The sequence below is a fragment of the Microtus ochrogaster genome, chromosome 8 (assembly GCF_000317375.1).
Source record: "Microtus ochrogaster isolate Prairie Vole_2 chromosome 8, MicOch1.0, whole genome shotgun sequence".
Classification (NCBI taxonomy): domain Eukaryota; kingdom Metazoa; phylum Chordata; class Mammalia; order Rodentia; family Cricetidae; genus Microtus; species Microtus ochrogaster.
In genome coordinates this window covers 62,538,524-62,544,350 of record NC_022015.1, presented here as the reverse complement: position 1 = coordinate 62,544,350, position 5,827 = coordinate 62,538,524, and the positions used below count along the sequence as shown (strand labels likewise).

The window sequence follows — 5,827 nt, the reverse complement described above, 5'->3', positions numbered from 1 at the left end:
GAGAGAGAGAGAGAGAGAGAGAGAGAGAGAGAGAGAGAGAGAGAGAGAGAGAATATCCAGGACAATTAGAGATAAGCAGACACACAGATGCCATTTTTTCCTGTTATATTTCTCAAATACTATGGATCCAAGATGTCACATATGACTCAGGGTTGAGACGAGGCATGAATATGGCCAAGCCCTTGCATCACCTTAAGAGGGAACAATCATCTTCTTCCGGAAAAGCAAGATGGAAGGTTGGAATTCGAAGAGGATGGTGAGTGAGTAGCAGTGGAAGAGGGGGACAGTCTTCTAGAAAACACTTGAGAACTGATTGCATGTTTAAGTCCCCCTGTCCTAAGGAAAGGAGAAGGGGTCAGGGAAGGAGGGAAGAGAGGGTATTTGTAATATAAAGACCCTGGATTTATACAGATTATATGTTCAATTAATTACCCTAAAACATATAAATGTGCTGGTGAAATTACAACCCAGGTAAAGAAATAGGTACTTCCAACACCTCAGAAATTCCCTGAAGTTTCCTCTAAGGTAAACTGCAGAACTACTACTCAAAGCCGAGCATCATTAGTTTCCCTCTTTGAAATGCTGTTCTTAAAGCAGGGCACAAGGGCTGCTTAGTGGTTATTATATTCGGGGCCCCATCCCAGCCCCTGGCATCCTTCTTTGGAATGACCAGGAAGCTCTATTTCCAGCCCCCTCCCCTGGGAGTGCCTTGGTCCAGATTTGACCTCTAGGAAAGCCGGACAAGTGGTGATCCCTCCCTAGGGAGAGTCAGGACCACTCCACAGGCTATTTAGGCTGCCTCCACAGAATGAACACGTGGTCTCCGGGCTTTGCATGGTCTTCCCTTCTCTCTCTTCCCCTTGCCATGCTTTCCTGGTGCTACCCGGGAGCACTGCATTAAACACGGGCATCTTTTATTCGGTCTGATTTGGTGTGATTGGAATTATTTGCGTCGGTGGAGAGGCTCATCTAAGAACTACTTCTAACAGTGGTCAAGAGCTTGCCTAGCATGCATAAGGCCCTGGATGTGATTGCTATCACTGATAATTTGTACAAGTAGAATTATATACATATATCATTTTGTATCAGACTTCTTTGCTCTATATTTTGTTTGTGTACCTTATTTATGATTTCCTGTAGCTAAAATAAATTTCTTAAAATCTTACTGCTCTGTAGTGTTCAGTTTATTAATATATTAACTATTACATATTCATTCTGCCTTTGAGGGGATTCTGGTTGGTTCTCATATTTGTCTACAGCAAATGACACTGAATATTTCTGGACATCATAGTGTGAACATTTGGGTTTGGGATTATACCTAAGATTTGAATAGTATGTTTCTAAGTAATTTTCCAGAGTAATTGCATTAGTTAATCCTTCTGAAGGGGATCAGCTTCTGAGATGTGTGGAATTTCCTGTGTTGGATCTCCCTTTTATAGATAGCTTAGGTGTAGGGATGGGATGTTGCCCAATACCCTAATGTCGGCTAAGTGGCCCCTTTATCTTTCAGTGGTTCCCCAGCCTAATGTTTCCTTACTGCTGAAACTCCTAACTGTTTCTCTTTAATGGTCATAACTATGAGCCAAGGGTCAAAATTAGATTAGATTCAAACAAAGATCAAAAGCTCATGGGTAATACTACTTAAAATTTACTAAGAAGACATGTGGAGGTGATTGCTTGGTTCTTTTGAGATTAAGATAGCTCATTCTAGTAAGTTCAAGTCATCCTGACAGATGGTCAGAATAAGCAAATGTATTTCTGCTCTTTCTTTAGTAACTGTGAGGTCTGCCTCCCGTGACATAGAGCACTTTCACTTAGACTACATAATGCTAATGATTTGATGTCTCAGAGTGATAAAGCCACTGACGGTGTGAGTTATCCTTTAGTATCATGTTAATAAAGTCTTTTGTTACCTTCTCCTCCCCCCCATTTATGTTCGGTATAAAAGCTATGGAAAAATAAATGAGGGCAAATTTCAGAATTTCAGTCACTGGAATGCTTTCCCCACACTTTCTATATTTTCTGTCTTATTATTTTTATCCATCTTCACACTCTTTACTTATATATTTATTCAATTCCCATGCCCCTACCCTGATAAGAAGTATTTTTGTCCAGGCTGGTCCTTGATAAAGGTGGGTTTACGTATTTCTAAATTTTTTTTTTTTTTACAGTTTCTGAGACATGTATTGACATAAGACAGTGAGAGAGCAATGTTTTATTATCTTTTCCTCAGAGGCATAGAATAAGACTATATCTGAAGAAGGAGATTTTTATTATCAATTTCATACATTTTTACATTGAAATTTTTATTTTGAATTTTTTATAAAATATAGCCAAAGAAATATGAAGCATGCAGAATGCTTAAACTATGTAGTCTATGACATATGCTTAAATCTACATTTATTTATTGCATTCATTTCATTTTTATTTTATAAATTTACAAATCAAGGTAATGCACCCAAGGTTCTATGGCAATGGACACAATTTTCTGAGCCTGTAGCACATGCTAGGGCTGTAACATTGAAAGGATGAATACTGTTGGGTGGTGGTGCACACCTTTAATCCCAGCACTTGGGAGCAGAGGCATGTGGATTTCTTAGTTTAAGGCCAGCCTGGTCTACAGAGTAAGTTCCAGGACACTCAGTGCTACATAGAGCAACAAAACAAAACAAAAAAAAAGAGAGGGATACTCTATTTAGTCCCGTCACAGATTAATGAGACTACACCAAGAGTAAAACCCCTAAGAGCTCTCAGACCTCCTATAAATGGAGGCTGTAAGGAAGTAAGATCCAGTCAAAGGGAAATCCAAATGTTTCCTGGGCTTTCTGGATCTCTGGTGTGACTATGAAAATATATTATTGACAGTCATGCAAACAAACAAATGTGACCCAATGTTTAATATCCCGAATACACCGCCATATAACTAATACAGCTCTAAACCGAAGGGATTAGAGAATCACGAGTTTCAAAAAGCATTCAGGGAATACACCCCTTCTTCATGAATGCAGGTTTAGCCCGTTTCTCAGTCCAGAGAGTTTAGTTGCTCTTATATTTGGAAAGATACCCTGAATATATGTCGCAATCAGATTTTTTTTTTGAATGAGGCAATTTACTAACTTAGCATCCTTTGTTCTATTGCTTCTTGTTGGCAGCTGCCACCTGTCCTGCAATCCTGTCCAGATTTCTCTGTCCCTGAGGTGTTGGCTTGCGGCCCCCATCTTGGTCCTTTCCCACCATTTTCAGCCCCTCCAGGGCTTGCAGAATGCGGCGGGCCACACTCTTGGAGCCTCTGCTGAAATGGCTGGGTGGGCCTGACACCGTTTCTCCGCCGTCCTCCATAGATCTTGTCAGGGAGCCAACCCCTGCACCACCACACAGGTACAGGTGCCATGCTGTAGAAGCAGCTCATGTCTAGAACCAGTTCTCATCATTAGCAAGATCTTTATGTTTGGCCAGCTTGACTGTGTCCATCCATTCGGGGACTTTCAGCTTCCCGGACTTTTTGAGGAAAGCTGCCAGAGCTCTGACAAACTGCTGCTGATTAATGTCTTTTACAGTAACTCCAGGCATCGTGCGGCCTCCGTGCTGCTAGCCAGGGGAAAGGGCTTGCAGTCAGATCTTTATGCATTGGTAGTCTAAGCATTCAGAGAAAAGTGCTGTCAGGGAATTAGTGCCCCTCAACATTGAACGGTCTTTACTTGGCAGGTAAATCTCAAGCACAGGTGAAAAAGACGACAGTCTGGGGCCGGAGAGATGGCTCAGAGGTTAAGAGCACCTCTTCCAGAGGTCCTGAGTTCAATTCCCAGCAAGCACATGGTGGCTCAAAACCATCTGTAATAAGATCTGGCGCCCTCTTCTGGTGGGCAGGGGTACATGCAGGCAGGACACTATACAATAATAAATAATAAATAAATAATCTTTTAAAAATAAGACTACAGTCCTCTTAGTCTGATATAGGATGCATGTATGAAAGCCCATCACATGGTTATTCCTGGAGCAGCACACAGGCACAGGGAAGGGGGGAAATATAGACAGCTGATTTTGGAGACAGTTTCCTATATACGTTATGATTAGATACCTCAAGTTGTTAACTCATTTGATGTTCTATTTCATTTTTTTTTGGTGAGACAAAGTCTTTTCCTATGTGGTTCAGGTTGGCCTCGAACTCACGATCCTCTTGTTTTAGCCTTCCGGCTGCTGGGATGGCAGGCATAAACCACCATGCTCAGCAGCTCGTTTAATTCTGTAACTAGTCTGTTTTCCAGATGGAAATAGTGATGTTCACATTGGGCAGAGTGAGCGGTCATGCACACCTGTGATCCCTGTGCTCAGCACGTTGTGGGAAACAGGCCGTCAAGGAACCAAGCAGCTCTTGGAGACCTGGAGAACTCAGGTGTACTTAATGCTAGTGGGCCTAAACTTTTAAAGCACAGCAAGTAGTCTGGCTATATTGGGTGCATATTAACAGTAATAAATGTATAGCATATGTTTCTCTTTCTTCTTTAAGAAGGCTGGGGCAGGGGGATAGCCAGTCCAAAAGCAGTCTGAGATATGCTAGAACACTTTATCTGGAAAGGCAAAAGAAGTGACAGAAGACAATAACCAGGAAAGGAAAAGAATGTTCAGAGATTTGTAGTTGGCCTGGGCTGAGCCAAGATTGCTGCTTTGTCAGCAGAGGCTCTTATTTTCAGGCACGCTACAACGTTTCTTGGTTTTGTTTGTAATGTTTGATCAGGACATGATCGTGATGTCGGTTTAAACATGTGTGAGGCCATGGGCCTATTGGTTCAAAAATGATGAAAGGGAAGCTGATGTTGATTGGAATTCACACAGGACACCAGGTGAGCACTCTGAAATCCCATGACCTATGTGACATATTGAGCTAAGGTCTCATTGGAGCATAGTCTCAAATCCCAGACCATCCCTGCTCCATTGTTCATCATCCACAGCTGTGCTTGCAAGACTTTCCACTCTCTTGTCTGAGCATAGTAACTGGCTAGCTGCTGGTCCTGGTAAACACTCTCTGCCATTCAGCAGACAAGAAGGACTCTTGTGAGGTGTAACTCCAATAATAAAAACCCAGAGTCAGATATTGGTGTTCAACCTGAAAACCAGAAAAGGAAAGCAGCCAAGCCACTAGAGAGGTCTTACCTCTACCAAAGCTGGGCAACCACAAACTAAGAAGACTAGACCTCTTTCTCCTCCCTTTTTATATTCCCTCTAGTGCAGGATCAAAGGCATGTGACTCCCTAGTACTGGGATTAAAGGTATAGGCCACCACCATCTTGTATAGCCCAGGGTGGCCTTGAACTCACATAGATCCATCTGCCTCTGTCCTCCCAAATCCTGGGATTAAAGGTATGTGTCACCATTACCTGACCTCTAATGGCTTTAGCATTGCCTCCAGTCTTCAAGCAAGATTTATTAAAATACAAATAATATAACACTATAGAAGAACATCTACATGTTCTGTGCCATCAGGAGCCATCAAGGGAAATGAAGTCCTCAGGGAAGGACCAAGACAATGTGCAGATCTTCTGACATCGGCTTCTAATTTATCTGGCCTTCTTTGACCACTGGCAAGAGTGTCGCCTCCTGCTGTTTGTCTCTGTGGCTATCAGGAGAGCTTCGCTCCCAAGGAGGCTGCAGTGTGGCAATTTCCTCTGAGAGGAAGACTGTGGAAGGAAGCTTGTTGAGACACAGGATGCTAAGGGGGAGGTGAAACAGCCGGATGGTCTGAGAGGAGGTGAAACTTCCCACCTCGCAGGGAAGCATCAGGAAATAAATAAGTCAATAGCTTGAGGGAATTACTGAAACTGACCGGATT

The 5,827-nt window shown here is 42.6% G+C and overlaps 1 pseudogene; it reads right to left on the bottom strand.

Moving 5' to 3' along the window:
- Positions 1-3,132: 3,132 nt before the first annotated feature.
- LOC101980990 lies at positions 3,133-3,570 on the bottom strand (annotated as a pseudogene).
- Between the last annotated feature and the right edge of the window lie 2,257 nt (positions 3,571-5,827).